Source organism: Cottoperca gobio, chromosome 21 (assembly GCF_900634415.1).
Source record: "Cottoperca gobio chromosome 21, fCotGob3.1, whole genome shotgun sequence".
Lineage (NCBI taxonomy): Eukaryota > Metazoa > Chordata > Actinopteri > Perciformes > Bovichtidae > Cottoperca > Cottoperca gobio.
The window spans coordinates 21,333,541-21,353,622 of record NC_041375.1 but is presented as its reverse complement, the minus strand read 5'-3'; the positions used below and the strand labels follow the sequence as shown (position 1 = coordinate 21,353,622).

Genomic DNA, 20,082 nt, shown 5'->3' with positions numbered 1-20,082 from the left:
TTAAGGTGCCGACAGCCATTCAAACGGAGACTTCAGATGAAGTTGTATTTTAGATTCTTGCTGCTCTGGCACAGAAACACCGGATTGTTCTCACGAGTCTCGTGAGCTGAGCTGCATCCTGACGTTCAGCACAGTTATTGACTTCACAGAGGACAATACTTCTCAAAAGCACCAAATTACATCCGGCATGTTATAATGTGGGAGTATTAGTTAGTGTATTGATCCCTTCTCAAGGACAAGTAGACTCTTATGTTGTAGCATTAGAGCCTCTAGGTAGGGCTGGACAAGAAAGTGTCGAACACACCCCTCTTCCAACATCCAAATAGTGATTTGTTGCTTTTCTTTGGGATACCAAATTTAATGCATTTGGTTTATAAACTATTGGCCAAACAAGTCATTTGAAAGTGTGACCTTGGGCTTTAGCACGTTGTTCTGGATCCATCATCCATCGTACAGACCAAAGATCATTCAAGAAAGAAATTGACAATTAAATCGATAAGGAAAATGATTTGTTGCAGCCCTATCCGGTTCTTGTTCATCTAATGTGTAGACCATATATTTTTTAAAGTATAAGAAGAAGTGGTAGTGTTACTAGTTCCCTCATGTTGATCGGCACGTTCACATTCTTCCAGAGACAAATGCCTCAAATCGTCACTCGCCTAAATGCACGATGACAGAAACGTGGAATTCCCTTCTTTCTTTAACCGGCCCTTCCTTCCCCTGTCGTCTCTTTACAAGCCATCTTTCACGCGTCGCTTTCATTTTCTGTCACTGCCTCAGCCCTCTCCTCTCCTGGGCAAAGCCAACATTGTTGAGTGAGTCTCCATGACAACAGTCGTTGGGTGGTCCCATTTTCACTGACATCTGACTGACATCCCTTCACTCTTCGATTTCTGATCAATTCTTCGGAAAGGATTGACGTTCTATTCTACGCAAATGGGGAATGGAGGCTCTTGCACAAAGAGAAAATGAGAGAAGTAGACCTCCAGGAGTGTCCCTGGTTCCAACATATGCATGTGTTGCATGAGAATAACATACTAATATGCATTTAACACCTTATTTTGACAGTAGTGTGACAGCATACGTGTGTGCAGCACCACTGTTAATGCATCCCTGCATTACACATTATCTGTAGACAGATGGTAGGCATTGTTTTCTACTAAAGCATCAACCTCCAATCCATAATCTATGAGAGATCACATTATACGAGTTGCAGTTTTAATTAGTATCTGCTTAGTTTAGGACAGAGTGGTCTCACCGCATCATGTTCATTTGTTATTCCATCGTAATGATTGCACAGAAAGATGAAAACAACTTTGAATCCCTACGGCACTGCACTTCTTACTATATTCCTCTTTTCTCTTCAGCCGACTTCAAACTTGTTGGTTGTTTTCTCTGATCCTTGAAGGCCACTTTACCTCCTTCCACAACAGTGCGGTGCTTGTTCACTTTGCACACCTCCCTGCACTGTAAACACATGAGACGTCGCCTCTGGGCAGCTTGTTCTCCGTGAGGTTAATAACCCAATCCTCTCTACACAACCTCTCTCCGCTGCAAGCCATCCTCTATTAGCATAGATTTCCTTGTATCTGTTTCATCCTTTATTGCAGCTTTGGTAGAATGGGAAAGACTGTCTCTATTTTTAACTCTGTATGTGACAGTCAGGCGTCCGTGTCCCCTGGCACAACAACAAAAAGGCAAGCGCTGTAAACCACAGCAGGGCAAATGTAGTGAACACAGCTTTGATGTACAATGCTGCTGGTTTCCCCTCGAGTGGAGGAGACAGAGAAACACTGCAGGTGATGTTGTGTCTGACGGAGAGGGAGGGCAGGAGTTAAGAGAGAAATAAAATATGCGTGTGAAAAACAGATCACTTCCAGGTCAAACAACAACGATGTGGCTATAAGATCAACTGTACTACAGTTTGCACATTTGCATTTATTTTTCTCTCATAAAAGGCAGATCTCCAAGGACGTTTTCTCCGAGTACATTTGGTGTATTCTCTCTCTCACCAAGCTTTGCAAATCTATTTCCTGTCCAAAATATGGAGAGAAACACAACAGTTAGCTGGTAGTTTTCTTCCAACACCTGCAGCAGGGGGTGAATTTAACAAGACCATCCAACAGAGAAAGTGCTGCAGGCTGTGCAGAGAACAAGAGATGCTCTATGTCATGTTGGAGGTAAGAAACATTTTCACACTGCAGTGTCTTACGAGCTTAGAAACTTTACTTTGTTGAATGTGATCAGCTTGTGGAATCAGAGAGAAGAATAAATAAAGGCTCTCAGCAAAACAAGCCCTGCATTTCAGCTGTTCATACACTCCCGTATAATCAATACAGTCAATTAAGTAATCCAGAGGCAATCTAACAGGAGCACTCTGCAGTAAGAAGATACACTTGCTATGAATGTAAGGCGTGATCAGATATTATACATCCGTTGTATAAAAGATGCTGTATGCTCTTCATGAATTAATAACCACGAGTCAGACAAGTGAGGAATAACAGGACTACACTTATTTCACATCTGCAAGCAGAGTTATGAGAAACGCAGTAATATTGTGAGTAACCAGGCCTCTCGGCAGCTGTCCAAGCCACTTCTTGTTAGTCTGAAAAGATTCCAATTATGATATGGAAATTAGGTTATTAATGTCAACATATTTTTCTGTTTTTCCAAAGGAGACTGTATTAGGAAGTGATCACATGAAATTAGGAAAAGATAATTAGTCGCAATTATAAATAATGTGCTAATTATGCATTTTTACAATGAGACACAATGATGGTGCTCATTATGCTACAGCAAAGTGATTATGCTGGGTGTGCTGGGTATTGAAGTATTTTATCTGGGTGCAAAGTTAACGTATGGCTCTTTCAACAAAATCAAACATGCATTTGAGAAGTTTTCCATTAAAAAGGGGCTTTTATTGGTACTAAAACTCAAGTATCTTATTGGTTTGGTCACCTTTATAACCTTTAAAAGAGGTCGAACAACAACAGGTGATGTATGTAGGGTAGATGATGTAAGGGGGTTCTCCACCCAAAGCACAATGATCTATATCGGTGCTATAGGTTTGCACAATTGTTTCTTTATTAGAAGAAAGCGAGCTAGACAACTGCAGGGTCAGATTCAAACCGTGCCTTCTTAATTTACTCCTAAGTGTTGAACTGAGAATATCTTTTACCTACAGCTTCCTCTCCTGCAAACATCTGGTCTCCAGCCCTGCAGAGCAGCACTGCAGTACTACAGATGTAACATTACAATAAAAAGGAGAACACATAACTTCTTGTCACTCTGCGTGGAAGCAATCGAGGGCGCATGCACTAACAATCTTCAACACGCATGAAAGGGAAGCTTCTGTGAACGAGTTAATGCGGTTTTGCTCCTTTTCATGAACTAGTGTGTTGTTTACAACTCCCATCCAGGGATGCTGAAGCAGCAGCGTTGTGTTTTTACTTTCAAATTGTCTTGTACTCCTGCGAGCCTCCCATTACTCTCTCTCTCTTCACAGCCCTGACAGCTCCTTTCCTGACTGATGGATCCAACATTTTAAGTGGAAGGTAAATGCACAAAGTCATCCTGATTATATTTAAGGGTCAGTTCACTCAAACCACAGAAGCATATACATCCTGACTGCCTTGTGGTATCTAGCCACGCAGAAATACTTTGGTTCCATTTGTTCAAGTTTTAAAGATTAGTTTGTTGAAAGATTACATTTTAAAAACTCAACAGCGGCGTCTCTTTCCAGAAACGGTGCCCTAGTTACTTTGGATAAGCCACAGACATCAGTTTTGGTCTTTTTCTGGAATATGCATGGATTAAAATGAGGACTGAAGTAAAGAAAAACAAAGCATTAGTGAGGGGTTTTACTCCCAGACGTGTAACTCTACACTCGGCAATCATATACATCACCATGTATCTGTGAGGATCCCTGCAAGCAATAAATAGTAGGGAAGGGATTTTACCCTAATGAGGTAACATGGGAGGAAAACTAAACAAGCCGTGTCTACTGTGTGCGATTGGATATGTGCACAATTTGCATATTAGAGTTAATTCATTTTCTGCTTTATATGTGATGAGTGTGCAGGCAGTACCACAACTGATGACCCTATGCCGTAGGAGGAAGTAAACTTGTTGCCCAGTTCATTTCAAAACGACTCTCGGGATGAGTTGCAAAAGAAAGCGTTGTGCAATTTAGCTCAGTACAAAAATAGTCCTTCGAAACTCTCTTACTTCTTCTCCGAGTAACACAAAGCACTGTTGACTCAATCCCAGCTTGAGCTTTACCTCCTCTTTGTACCTTCTGCTCCATCGGTCTTCTCTCTACACCTCCCTTGGCTATGGACCTGAATTATTCTCTTTGATCAGGTGAGGTACCCAAGAGAACAGACGGATATAGCATGAGCAATACAGAAAGACTGGTGCAACGCCGTGCCGACCTGTTGATTTCATTTATTCTCTTTTAGTTTCACACCTCTTGAGGGTGAGATGGTTTAAAAAGTAGACCAAATGAGCGATAACGATGGAGCCATAAAACAACTTACAAGTGACAAAGAAACAATGGATAACAGTCGGGACCGCCAGTAGCATTTTGTTCTTTTATCGATTCATCCGACAGCTGTTCTCGTGATTATTTTGTTTATCCATAAAACGTTTGAAAATGCCTCATCGGCCAATTATTTAATCTTTCAAAAACTCTTTACCAAAATAAAGTGGTTGCAGTGGGGGGGGGGGGGCAATCATTTCTTCAGGGTTCAGTATATTCGTGTTTTTTGAAGATGCAGAAATTGGAAATTTGAGTTAATCAGCAAATCCGATGTGATCTGTTTTTCTAACAGTCACAAGGAGATATTCTGCATCTCAAATGGAGATGATGAGAATCATTAAAATATTTTTCTGGGACATATTTACCATGCTATTTATTTTTCCATGAGTGACTGTTATTTTCCACGACAGTCTAAATTTATCCAGGTTTTCCAAGACACATGGGAACTCTTTCTGAGGATGTGAGCAGAGAGCTCTTCCTGGTATCCTGCTTGGTAGCCCGCATGTTTGTTTGTCTATGTTACATAACCCTGTGTTGATGCGAGGGCCACGGAGAGAGCAGAGCGGTATGTCGGCACAGAAGCGACATATGTAAAAGCTACATCTCATTTCCATCTACACGTGGATCTACCTCTGCCCGTAGACAAAGGTTATGAGAATAAGTATAATAAGTAACCCTTAAAAGATGAATCTTGGAAGCATATTTTAAATTCTGGCATTTCAGAATCAAACAAAAAGTGTTTAAAGGAATAGTTTAACATGTTCTTATTTGCACATGCAGCAGTTATGGAGCACATCATTTGGTGTTGTGTTTCAGGCCATCTGATGATTGCCCAATATTTAAGCTTTGTTTCTGCTCTCTATCAAATATCTGTGTCTTTAGCAGCTGAACGCTCCTGCTATGTTCTCCAGCTAGTTGCTAACTGTGTGTGGTGCTGTTCAGGTAGTGTACAGAGGGTTTTATTGCTCAAAAACAGCTCTATGAGAGCAATGACTGAAACAAAAACAGTAAAGTTGTTGTGCCGACAGCTGAAACTTAATATAAAGCTCTGTGAAGGCAAGAGGAGCTGTGGATGTGGGTGATAATTGTCTGTAGCTTCATCTCTACTACAAGTGACCCAAGTGTTAATACAAATATCAATTATAGCTGCTTTAAGGTCCCACTTGTAACCTGCGTTAAGACCTTAGTTTCTCTTTCATTTCAGCAAACGTTGAAGTTTTGTTACCAATTTAGCCTCTCGGGTTAAATGCCAAAATTCCAACAGCAAGTCCAACACAAGGAAATGTTACCTGGATAAATGCTCCCTATTAAGGGCAAGAACACTTTTTCTATGAATCATATGAACAACTTTTTTTTGCCCATAAGCTAACACATGATGTTATCTCCATGCCATCGTTTACATCTCTGGTCGGCTTATAATGTAGATACTTATTCTCATCCTCTGAGCTTATGGTTTTCTTAGCTTGACATTTTACGATACAATTGAATGCAGCCGAAGTGATTTAGTGTGGCCTGAGCATAGGATGACATTTCTTGCCTCTCTGACATGCAGATGATATCACTCCTTCCACTGAACTGCTGCCACATAAAACACTAAAGCACCACATTCAGCAAGCATCTGCCGGCAGCTTTCCATGCGCCGCAGAGGAAGGCCGAGGTCACACTCAGACAACTGTAGTTCTGCCAAGCCAGAACAGCAGATACGGTAAATGAATGTCCCGCAGCAAGTGTATACGATTGTTTGTGTGAGAAAGGAAGAAAGAAAGAAGAGTCTCCACAGGCCAAATACCGTTTGTGTGCAGTCTTGGATTCTCATGAGATCCCGGTGGCACTCTGAGCTATACATCTCATAAATAAAACAGGATTCCCTTCAGCTGCAGCCATGTGTGTGAGTGTGTGTGTGAGTGTGTGTGTGTGTGAGAGAGAGAGGAAAAAGGGCACAAATGGATTAGAGGAGGCCTATCATATTGCTCCATTCAGCAACTGAATTAACTCCAGCACGCAGTCGCATGCAGATTTCAGAACAAATAACTGAAGACATATCTTTACAGCCTACATGTTAAAAAATACATGAACTGGTGATATTCTGCCTTAAAATATTAAAAAAGATATATCAAATGTCAAAATTGAGCACTTTCATCCGCCAGATTAGTCAGACTGTGTTCCCAATATTTGGAGGTCAGAGAGGCTGTAACATGACTTTGTACACGCACAGGTACTGCGATTCAAACGCATCACTAAGGTCAAGGTCGACGACTTATAACATAGACACGGAAACACAGAAAATATGTTATAAGCCAATTGAGAATCAAAACATGACAAGACGGTAGGAAATCAGAAAAGAAAAAAGGACAATTCAAGGGAATTTAGAAGAAGAGAAAGACTTTCATGCTGTGGATCCAGAATGTGGGACAGGTGAGGTTAAGGTGGACTCATGCCGCCACTTTCCCAGTAACGTTAAGTCTCCACCACACCGCTGTTTAACTGATCGGTAACTATTCTTATGGATCCTTATTGATCCTGCGTTGTTAACACAATAGAGAGGTCTTATTCTAATCAATGGGAGGGCTGGAAGTTCTTGCAGTTAGTTCTGCACACAGAGCAGAAGAAACTAAAACGTATTAGCATGTAGTAACATTAGATCTCTCTGCACACTGGGCTCAGATTGCTCACTTGGCTGTTCTGTGCTGTGGCTCGTCTTCCTCATTGTGTAATTCTGACAAATTGTTTAGCTCCTGTATTGCAGAAGCGGCAGGTGCTGTGGCAAGTTTTCACTAGAGTTGAATTTCCTTCATATAACCCCTCCCATAGTGCATGTCCCAGCAAACACGCACATGCTAATGATGCACCTTCAGAAGCGCTCGTTTCTTATTCTCTGCGTGTAGTGTGTAGCTCTTCCCATAACCACAGAGGTTTCTCAATTATCTAGTTAGAGAAACATTCCTTATTCTCACTGCAGGCTTAAGTCACCGGAGTCATCAACGTGTTTGCTCTCAAGGGATTGTCATCATGAGGAAAACACAATGCTTTTAAGATAAGCAATGCTTACAGCTCCTGTAACCCAGAGGGTGGCACAGAAAGTAGAAAGTTATATTAATGATCCATAGTTAGAGGTGAAGTCTGCAGAGTCCTTTAGAGTCCATTATTTACATTGTTGGCAATACGTACTGGTGTGTTGACAACTTGTTCTATAACACTACAACGACTAACCTCTAATTGTATATCTAAAAAAGGATTTTAAAAAAGGGAGCGCATGAAGGATTTGGGTTCGATGGTATTGTTGAGTTGCCTGTGGCTACAATCTGAAAATGAAACGAGCAGCAGAAGATTAAATATGCGTCTGACACGTTGAAATAACGAGCGCAGCACTGAAGCTGATGTGACGCAAACACCCAGATTGTTTGGATTGAGACGACTCGTCACACTGTTTGTGTTGTTGGACTGCAGAAACACCAACGTAAAACAAATCAACAAGACAATATTCAAAACGTTAATAAGACAAAGCTGGAAATTAATGTCAACCTGTGAAAGTGAAGGGCACATCATTTTAGAAACGGACGCTGCCCTAGCTACTGGATGATAAGAGTGGAACTGAGGGGATGTCATGAAGCGCACACGCTACTCCTTCTTGGTTAAATTCATTGCTGGCAGGTGAAAAGAACAGCTGGAAACACAGGAGCCATGGCGGAGGCGCGTGTCTGTGTGCAGCCTTCCCCCCAGGCCAACATTACAGTTAACAGTTCATAGGTAATTGGGCGTTGCAAGTTAACACGAGGATAAAAAAACAATTTGAATAAAGAAGTTGCATAAGATTTCGTAAGAATAATCATAAAATTAGCACTTGGTTTTGTTTGAAATAAAATGTTTATTAAAATGACAGATCATGAAAACCAGAGTATATGCGTCTGTCCATCACAAAATGTGAGCGGCGTGCGGAGCGATTCGTCATCGCTCGATGCTACAGCGTCGATGCCGTCGAAGCGTCCACGGGAATGGGGAGATTGTTAATGAGGCTGAACCTCAGAGGGATTCATGTAACGTGGGCTGTGATGCTCTGAGGGGAACTAGGAACGTGGACTATTCTGTGAAATACAGATAAGCAAAGCTTGTGCTCTGGGTGAGATAACTCAATGTTTGTCTGCATACTGCCGGTTTGTGCATCAGCACAGCCAAAGGGGAAAACGTCCACTTAATTAAATCAATTAGAGCATGAAGGGCCAGTCGAAGCCTCCGCTGAAAACAACACGATGGAACAAACTCAGTCAATAGATTATCTTTTTTCATGAGTCACAGAAACTCCAATGATGGAGGAGCTGCAGACTTTTCTTTATTGCACAATTTACAAGCCAAACAAGCTATCTCAACGAGACGCTCGGCTCTTACTATTTTCAAGGCTGCAACTCTTTTCTAGGGAACACTGAGCGTATCAAACAGGCTAAATATGTAAATGTCCTGTGGTCCAAACTTATGTGCGTTAAGTTATTGATACGGCACGACTTCCTGTCTGCGCTTCACAATAAACACATTTTAATGTGAAGGCATTGGGAGGGCTTGGAGTGTGTGTAAGTGTGTGTGTGTGTGTGTGTGTGTGTGGAAACTAAGGTCCGGAACTTTTGTCCAAAGTTCAGCTTCTCCTGCTAAGAAGTGTTGGGTTTCTCCTTCGCTCCATCTCTCTTCATGTCCCAAAGTACCAATTTTCCGGCATGTAATCCGAACCCCATACACACTGAAGGAAAGTGTTGTGAAGCCGTTGACCCCTTGATTGCAATTTAACGAGCAGTTGGAGCCCATTTATGAATTTGTGGTTTCTCTGTTGGAGGCAGGAGAAATCGAATCTACAAAGTAATCTCCCTGAAGACCTCAGGAGGTTTACAGTCCCCGCTCCCCGAATGTCTTTTCTATCCATCTATAAAGAAACACTACCAGCAGTAGAGATGGCACTTCAGTCTCAGAAGGAATCTGCTGCAGTTTTCTTATTTTTATAAATCATGAAGACCATCATGCACCATCCACAGATTACATAGTCCACGGCCGTGGCTTTGTGGACCAAGAGAGTGTAAAGCTGAGATATTGTACCACAGCTTTACTCCCTCACTCACTCCCGCTCCTTCCCTTCATGGTCTCCCCCTCAGCGTCCCAGATTAGGATTAGGCCCAGTGCCCAGTGGTGACACAAGGACACTGGAGCCAACAGGCTGTTAGTTCAATTGATGGGCATGAATTAGGAATTCAAGCCCGGTGGCAGAAGAGAGAGGTGATGATAGAGATGAAGGTCGAGGATGAGAGCATGGCCAAAGTGAAGGAACAAAAGAAAACACACCCTCTGTCCTTACACCCTCTGTCCTTACACCCTCTGTCCTTACACCCTCTGTCCTTACACCCTCTGTCCTTACACCCTCTGTCCTTAAATCTATTTAACCATCTTTATTTAACACTCCTTATCCGGGTTTTGTGTGAACTCACTGATTGCATTTGAAGTAGGACATTTTACAATCAATCCCAGTAATGATGTTTACAAATAAATCAGACAATTCAGAGGCAGGTTAGTGATAAAATCCTCTTTGTCTGACGCTGAGACAACAGACCTTCACGACAACAGATCTCGAGTACGACAACGCTGGAAGATATATATATTAATTCTGAAAACAGCCTTCTGCTTAATAGAATCACAAATCCTCTTTCTCTTCCTGAGATCATGGGCTCAGAGAAATGGGTCCATTGTCATAAATGTGTGTACTCTCAGTTTAATGGCCGCCCTTTCCCCAGATTACAGATCATTACAATGACAATAGAGTGACCTTTATCTCGCTCCCAACATGATGCTCTTTATGAGTACCCCTCTGTGTCTGCTGACCACCCATCTGTGCCTGCACTTATTAATTCCTTCTGCTCTCCAATAGGGATTAGGATTTCCTGAGGGAGGCAAACATTACGCTTTCCATAAAGTCAAACTATCACTTTTGACAACGATCACTATTCCCTGATGCACTATAGCTTCCTGAACTCACAAAACTACACCAAGAAACTGAACACTATTTGTTATCGACACAGAGAGACAGCTCGTCTTTGGTTATTTTGTCCAGACAGCTGAAACACTCACGATAAAGTAATATATGTCTCAGCATACTAAACATCCAAAGATGGGACGTATACATTTAAATAAAAACACCATACTGTAATTAAGTGTTTTAAATTGAATACGGGTTAGAGTTCATTTTCCAAGAGCAACTCCGCCTAGTGTGGGTAATAAAATGTAAGAGGATGATGCAATCACCTTTAAAACCCCTTTAAGTGCACATTCGCATAAAAAGACGAATACCTCACCTCGTCTTGAAATTACTTTCTTAATTATTTAACTACCAATTTCTTTATTAAAGTATGAATCTTTTATAAATGTGTAATTATTATACTCAGTTATGTGCAATTCTCTGAACTCAGTGTAGCGTCTGCAGACAGTGATACGCCATGTTTGAGTAAAAAGACACTAACTCCTACTCAGAACGCTGTGTCGGCGCTGTGTGAGTGTGTGAGGACAGTTTAGACCCATTAAGCATCACGTGAGAGACAAACAGGCTCAGCTCATAACTGTGCAGTCACATATTATCTCGTCTCTAAAGATGTGACTCGGTGTCGAATGATTGACTTGGGACTTTGCACCCTGTGAAGAGAAGGAGTAAATATTATTACCGTAGAAATCCTCCCTTCGTTGAATGCCTTTAAAAGGTCTTTTGCAAACGGCCTTGAAGGAAACATGTTGCCGTTTTACATAATCCTCGACTCCGGTGGAATGTGTTACGGGTATCTCTGGTAAGGCCCGTCTGTCTGCTCTGTTCATATCATAACACTGCATTTTATTAACCTGGAACTTGTTTCCATACGTCTTCCATCTTTCCATCGGTCTCCAGCTAATACATCAAACAACCGGACTAATGCAAACAGCACGCAATAATAAAAGTCAAGCATTAATACCTCCGTTTGTTTGTTTTTTATATCGGCCTGGATACCACGTTAATCATTTACATGTAGGTGGTTACAATTACTCACATAACTAGAGATATTACGTCATGTCAATATATGAATCATTAAACTGGATCGTAAACACCATAACTCTTACAGTAATCTCACCAGAGTTGATAATGGTATTTAACATTACCTTCCTGGAGGTTAACTGTGACAAATGTTGACTTTATTAATTAATGACGTCCACCTGAACGCATCATTAGTCTTGGTCTCGAGGAGGCTGGATTTTTAAAAACCATCTCATTTGGAAAAAGGAGCAGGTTCAGCCCACAAGCCTTTAATTCATTATCTCAAGGTTATACATGTGTAGGCTGTATACTAATTACACATTAACTCTAAGTGCTGCAACTTAAAATGATTTCTATTAATAAATCAGTCTGTCAACTAATCGTTTGGTCTGTAAAACGTCAGAAAACAGTAGAAATTGTCTCAAACTCTGAAGGAGGCATTTTAAAAACAGTCAAAAACAACAAAATATTCCATTTATAAAGATGCTAAAGATGGAAAAGCTGCAAATACTCGACCAAATAAAGTAGCCTATCAAAACTATCAAAACAGTAGCCTATTACATTTATGTTGATTAATCGTTTCAGCTCTACTTAACTGTAAGAATCGCCTTATCTGTACACATATAGCAACAATTAAAACAAATGGTTCCTTATTCCTAATGTCCACTAAACTACTTCCAGGAGCAGCCGAACTGACGCACAGCAGCACGTTGGGCCTGAAGATGCTTTCGTTTAACTTCATATTGTTTCCTGAAGGAACCGAATCTGTTCAAAGTCTCTTTTCTCGTTTGCTTTATTTTTGAAGAACCGGGAAATGATTAATTCTTTCGCCTGTATTTAAATTCCCAGGATTGTCAATATTTACAAGCAGTAACTAGTAAATGATTGACAGATCAACTTGCATGTGACTCAGACTGTGCCCGACCTCTTGACAAACACCTTACATGAAGCTAACCCTTATTGTGAAGCTAACATAATATTGAATAATCTGCTTTCTCAATTTAATCGCTTAATTGTTTGGTGTATAAAATGTCAGAAAAAAAGAAATAGCCAGGACAAGTTGACCTTGTGTCTGACCAACACTCAAAAGCATCTAGATTCAACAGATTAAAGCTCAACATCAACTTTAAATCAGCCAGGAGGTGGAACAAGTACTCGTATACTTCACTTGAGTAAAACTAGCAAGAGTGCTGCAGGAATAAATCCTAAAACCCAGAGATTATTTAGCATTTCTGCACTTCCTGGTCCTTCATTTCAAAGTCCATGGGTAGTTTTAATAGCTTTTTGGATAAACGCCTGAAATAAAGTCTGCGGTTAACAAAAGCTTAAGAGATTGTACACCGTTTACTCTACGACAATACGTCAGTAAATACCCCACTCGTGAATTTTGAAGCATTTGTATGTGTTAATAAAAAAAAAAGGCTAAATGAGACTGCATGAGGACGTTAAACGTCACAAGAATGTAAGACAGGAAGATTCTTTACCGCACCGGTCTATCATCACACCTGCCTTCCACATACCTGTCATTGCAGAGCGAACCTTTGTCGGAGAGTTACTATGGAGTCCTTAACAGAGGGTGTGTCTGAGGAAAAGGTGTGTCGTGAAAGTGTACCTGCATCCAAAACTGCTGCCTCTACCTTTAAGCCACCTGAATCATCACATTGCACATACAAGCACAGTGAGGAAACCTTGTCTCTTTAAGACAATAATTTAAATGTATGCATAATGAATGAGCATCTACTCCAGACACGCAAAAAAAAAGACAATGCAACCCATCCTCTATTGTAATTTATAGGAAGGGTGTAGTTACCACGAATGGCCACTAGAAACACTGACAAGCTCAGCATGTGGCAACAGTCACCAATCTATGGTGTTATGGCAAATGTGGTTCATTGTGTAAGCTATTGCGATTTAAACAATAAGTTCAGACACATGCCATTAACTCCAGTGATAAACTAATATTTATTTTTATTTTTTAAATAAGTCAACAAAACAACACAAACGTAGAAAATAAGTCAAGTCTTGGAGAACAGAGCTTTGGTAGCCTGCGCTTACAGGCCTTTTAAGAAGTGGCCCCGTGTAAATATTACTAAAAGGTAAGTGGGTACATTTAAAACTACAGGTTTTAGTTGTAAAAATTAAAAAATAAGACATTTAGAGTGTGTAGTTTAATCGTAACAAACACAAACGCGAGGTAAACCGCGGTGCCAGCACCATGTCTGAGTGGACAAAGACCCAGCGTCCAATCTAGAAAGTGAGTCGCGTGAGATGCCGCTTTCTATGTCCCAACTTTTACGACTGTTTGTGGTTTACATTTTTTTTGTGATTAAAAAAAAAAAAAAAGAGACGTTTAAACAGCGCGTGAGTGGGCAAAGTAGCTCGTGCGACTGCACCAACTTACACAGTTCATTTGCGGTTACAGGCTTACCTTAGTGCTCACTCCGGAGAGAATGGGCAAACGGTGACTCTCCGCCGAAATGAAAACCAAACAATAACTAGCTGAGCCCGCGTTAAAACGACAAAAAATACCGTTTAAATCCACATATCCTTTGGTTTTTACTATTTATTTTTATTTTAAAACATGGACTGACTGTGTAACTGCTCGACCTATGCTCGTTTGTTTTTCTGTCGCAGGCTGACTGCCTCGGTGCCTCCACCTCAATCACTCGTAGCAAGCTAGCAAAGAAGTAGCATCCACTTCCGCTCATGAGTTTCAAAATAAAACAGCATTTGGGTAGCTATCAGTATGCTATAAAGAAAATGAAATCCTTTACTAAGTAGAAGGTAGAGAAGTAGTATCAGCCAAATTAACTTAAAGTTTCACAGGTAAAAGTACTCATTATGCAGTATCCATATTATTATTATTATAGAATATTATATTATCCTGTTATATATATATATATATATATATTTACACATACACACACACAGTGGTGTAATGTAGCTACATACTTTTTGCAGTACTTAGTATTTAGTATTTACATGTTATGCTACTTCTACTCCGCTACATCTCAGTGGGAAATACTGTATTTATAATTTATATACATTTATATAATGACTTTAGTTACTGGTTACTTTGCAGATTTATTTTATTATTAATACACATTTCAACTAATATATTATGATGTATTATCATAGTTAATATAGGTTTAGCAACCCGGCAATATATGAAGTAATTCAAATTAGCTTCACCTCTACCAGCAGCATTATTAAAGTAATGAACACATTACTGCATCATTAATTATAATCCAGAAATGCATAGTAGTACTTTTACTGTTGGTAATACATGTTGATGCTAATACTTTCCTACCTAAATTATTATTTATACATTTTGTTTCATTCAACAAAGTTATTGAAGAAAAAGGGAACGTTTATTTTGAAGGAACATCGCTTGATTTCCGGTGTCTTCTGCTAGCTTTATCACCGGTTCCGTTGGTGACGTCAGCGACGCCGGGACTGGTACAGGACCACGCCAGAGGAAAAGGGACAAACTCTGGGGGACAATGTCGCCCCTTGCTGATGACTAAAGGAAATGTGCTCTTCATTCTTCTGTCTACGTTCATCTTGCTCCAACATTTTCATTCATACTGTCTTCACATAGCAGTGCAACATGTATTCATTCAGATACTACATGCAGTGTGGCTGTTTCCTGGGTCAAGAATGAGCTTTAAAGTGATACAAAAGACTTGTGTGGTGGATAAAGTGTTGTTATAGTGTCGAGGCATGAAAAAGGATGCAATACTATATACTAGAATGAAGAAAATGTCAACCTTAAAATGCTGAAATAAAACGTATACAGTTCAAATACTGAAACATATGATGGTATGATTGATTAGCTCTACTTGTAATGAGCTTGTAATGACAGTGACACCTTGGTATAAGTGAGTCAGTCCTATTCTGGCACTAAAAGAAGGTTTACATGTTCCGATAGATGATAATCAAGCTTCATCACACAGAAAGAAAATCATGTTGACTAACTGTTGACTCAGGGAGGCAGTCTCGACCAAAGTATTATCCAAGTTTCTTTGTTTTTGGTGCAGCTCATGCAGTATTTCTTTGGCATCATGCAAAGGAAATAATATCTTGAATTGCACGTTATTATTGTTCAAGTTCTTCATAAACTCAAATCTAAAAAAACTCAACATATTAGTGAGAAACGGACAATTTTTACTCCGTTTAAATCAAATACAAAAAGTCATTACAAAGTTGAATTAAAAAAAACATAAAGTAAATTCTCTGGTTCCTTGTTCCACAGCGCCTCCACACGTCTAATCTTTATTCCCACTCTGGGAAGAGGAATGCAGGTTTTTCGATACTCCTCGGAGATTTTGGGATGCGAAAATGAAAATGACAGAGCAGAGTGCATCAAATAACTTTTATTTCTGAAGTAAATGTGTGCATAATTACATAAATAAACAATAAAGTGTACTGCACAGGCGTGGCTCTCCTATCACAAGGGGTCATCAGTGTAGTCATCATCTGTGCCCGTCACACATACCAACCTTTACAGTGTCATGACATTAACATAACCAACCCACGAGGGAATGTTTTACCGGACTCTCATTCAACACAAAACATGCTTAATACGTTCAATTTAAACTTTATTTTTATTTTGTTTAACCCAGCTGACTCGAGGCTAATTGAAAAGAGCTGAGGTGCGTTCACAGTCCGACGTTGAGGGGGTATTATTAGATTTCATGGTTTAACATACTCCACATCTGTGTGATTTGCTTGCTGTAAAAAGTACAAAATTATTGGAATGTTTTTTCTTTCATACCAATCCTCTCTCAAGCCCAAGGACAGCTTGACTTTTAATTATGGTCGAGTAACACTTGTCAACACTTCATCTGCCACTGCTATCTCCAGGATGTCTTCCATTTTAGATCCACGTGCTCGTATTCTCACCATCCGCACGAGTCCTCCCACTGAGCGCCTGCTGGGAGCCCCGCAGCTCAGCCGAGCTACAGTTACGCTGATGAAACTAGATGTTTATTTTGGCTTAAAGGCGCCCGTCTTTAAGGGCACCAGATTGGAGGTGATGAAGTACGTGATGAACCAGCGGCTCCTGTGCTATGTGAGCTATTCTGTGGCCTCGAGACACAGTGAAATGTGAATCACATAGAAGATGTGTGTGATGAAATGTTTTCTTTCTTTTGTTGTGGCTGCTGGTATCTCTTCAACTGAGGGTGAACAAGGTCTATCTGCACGAGTTTTGAGAAAAACGCATTTGAAAATTCAACAGTTCATAACGTGGACACTATAAAACCAATTACAACCAATTTCGACATATCACATGCTACACACTAGGTCGTGACATAAAGACTATTTGGGCCAATTCAGTGTATTATGGGTAGAAACGAAACTAATTTTGCAGATAGACCTTTGTGGTTCCGAAATGGTTGGAAAACCAGAGTCCCAAGGGTCTATCTGACATTTCCCCACCTGAAAATTGAACCCTCAACTGTATTTTATGCAATTTAGCTTCATTTTAAGCTCTAAAAATGTTTACACAAGTTCCACGTGGCAGGAAACTTAAAAGTGAAAATTATATTTGCTATATAAGACTTTTTATTAAACTACTAATGATCTTAACTTGAACTACTATCTACTAGATTACATATAAAACAGTTGGCAGCAAAACGTTATTCCTGTGCTTAAAATGATCACGTGATTCATTTCCCGCCCTGCTATTGGTTGTCAGCAGATAGGCCTTTGTAGATCTCACTGACTCAGCAAATATATACAAACTCTGCATAAATGAGTGATGCAGATAGACCCTGTTCACGTGAAAGCCGTTTGAGACATAGTTGTTCAATTTGTCAGATAGACCTTGTTGACCCTCAGCTGAAGATCAAACTATCCTACAGTCTGAACAATGCATTCCACGGGACACAAGACTGGGATTTGCCAATAAAAAGTTTGGAGAATAAGTCAGAGATATGATTGAATTAACTGATTCGATCTTACAATTTATTTCTCTGTGTTTAAACATATCCTGACATAAATTTTGGTAAAACCTTCTTTGACCCTCATGTCTATAACTCATTACAAACATACTCATAATGCATTATAATAGTGATTATAAAAAGATTATATTATTAACTATGGGAAGGATAATACACTATGGTCAGTGAGTGACCAGCAATTACGAAGAACAATAATACTTGACCTTGACTGCTTATAACTATTATTATATAGCGGATTATACAAGTGCGTACATAGTATGTTCACATGGCATTATATATATATAAATGTTGCCGTTATATTTTAAGGAGGTTATAATGTTTATTAACTATATAAACAGAGTGTTACAGAATAGTTTATTAAGGATAAGCTTATTAATATTCTTGCTGAGAGTAAAATGACAACATTAATGTGACGCTCATATCTCTCCGTTTAATAAGAGGCTACCGTCAATAACGGGTTAGCTTAGCTTAGCATAAAGTCAAGCTAGCATGGCTCTGTTTGAAGATAACAAAACACGCTTACAACCTCCTCTGAATATCACCAATTAAGACACGTACAGCCTGTTTGTTTAAAGTGTTAAAATGGAAAATGTTTTTGGCCGGTCGTGGTCACTTTCTAGGCGACATGTGTCACCTGTTGACGGAGGATTACACGTTGTAACGCTGAGAGCAGTTAGCTGAAATGCTCTAAAAGGCTTCAAACTATTTGTATAAAGAGAAGCACACAGATTCAACAAACGTCGGACATGGACCAACTTAATATTGTTCGTGATTGGAGAGAGAGCTGTAGAGCTGTGCAGTGCACCTACCTACCTAATGTCAAGGCGTGCTGAGGGGATGGGGGGCATACACATTGAAATTGGCCTAAAACACTGATTACTGAACTAAATCAGCTCATTTGTCATTTCCAACTCTAGTTCTCCATGTGGGACACATTTGAAAACAAATCACAGCAGAAGTAAATATTTCTTTGACCAAACCTGAAGTCAGAGTAGCCAAATGATAAACGCCTGACAGCATTACAAAGTGGGGACCGTTGGGCACAGTTGGCCCCCAGCTGCCACCAGCCTCGATCTTCCACCAGCACTAAGCTCTTTTGGATCTGTATTCTGGGACATGAGGCTAGGTACTAGCTGCCAGAGTGCCACCATGACAGCTGCCCTTGATTTGGAACAGACAGAATTAGTAAGATAAATGCAGCCGGAGACAGAAGGGCCCAGTTGTTATCCAGATAAGTGAGGTCAGATGAGACTGCAGTACCCTCTAAGTGAATAGGACCACGAGAAAAGCAACTAGAAGTAATTTACAAGTTATAAAATCAAGGACTTTTCACTGAAACTAATTAAGATGAGCTGGATTTTTATACTGAGGCATCATCAGAAAGGTAGACAACGGTAATTAATGAAATAGTTTTAGTTTCCAACGTCCAAGTTGTGGCAGAAAGTAGATCCTGGTCATTCTGTATGTGATGGTGTCAGCTGGTTGTGAGCAAACGGAACAAAGAGCAAATACAAACAGCATCTAAATAAAGTGTCTGGTCGGGTTGAAACTTCCCACTAATCTCTGCAAGGATTTAGCGGTCTGCGAACACAACACCAGTCTAAATGACTGAAGATTTGCTGTGTCATATATAGACGCACATCACTGCTTTGGCACCGAGCGGAGAAAAAGTGAAAACGAGCACGGGGAGGCTTTTAATCATCGTCGTAAATGTCAGGGAACAAAGCAACACTGAGCAGAGAGCTGTGCATAGGAGACAGGTGTTTTAGTGCGGGGGGGGGGAAAGTAATACTGTAGTTTAATAGTTACACCAAGAAGTCCTAATGCATGCTGGGAATTATTAAGGAGTTAAGGGATAAACAGGTAGTAACGGAAGGATACATGTTTGCATGAATTAATGAGCAGGAGCCTCTTAAAGCAACAGGATCAGCTGATCCTTTCCATCTGAAGTAACTTCACACAACCAACATCGTTTTCTCTTTATTTCTTGTCTTGATTGAAATGATTTGAGAAGACGCTCTGAAATAAGATACACCTTTGAACGACACCCGAAGCAGCATTTCTAGCCTAGTTTGAAATCAAATTAAAATCAGATTTGATTTTTGCTTCTGCGGTCATATGAGGCCTCATATGAGGGGATTTTTTGTTGACATACCTCATGATGTAAAATATCCTGTACAAGAAACAATCTCTAAACAAATTCTTGTTAAATCTAATCTAATAAAATTGGCTGGAGCAAGTTCAAAAACCTAACCGGGCCTAATAGTAATTACACACGATGACCATGGGCCTTGCACACATTCCTGTGCTTGTAAGTCTGTCGCAGGAGAATGGAGTGAGGGGAAACCCCCTCAACACACAACATCTATTGCACGTCTGTCCGTCCTGGGAGAGGGATCCCTCCTCAGTTGCTCTCCCTGAGGTTTCTTCCATTTGTACAGTCTGTAAAGCACACTGAGACAAATGTATAATTTGTGATATTGGGCTATACAAATAAATTTGATTTGATTTGATTTGAATGAACACAGGCCCAAAGTATTTCCTCATAT

At 40.1% G+C, this 20,082-nt stretch overlaps 1 protein-coding gene across 1 annotated transcript in view; it reads right to left on the bottom strand.

Annotated features, from left to right (window-relative positions):
• nck2a (NCK adaptor protein 2a) overlaps positions 1 to 14,245 on the bottom strand; it is a 28,625-nt gene extending 14,380 nt beyond the window's left edge. Inside the window, exon 1 of the mRNA XM_029459702.1 lies at positions 13,996 to 14,245. The gene's annotated coding sequence lies outside the window, so the exon portion shown is untranslated. The remainder of the gene's footprint in view (positions 1 to 13,995) is intronic.
• Positions 14,246 to 20,082: the final 5,837 nt, after the last annotated feature.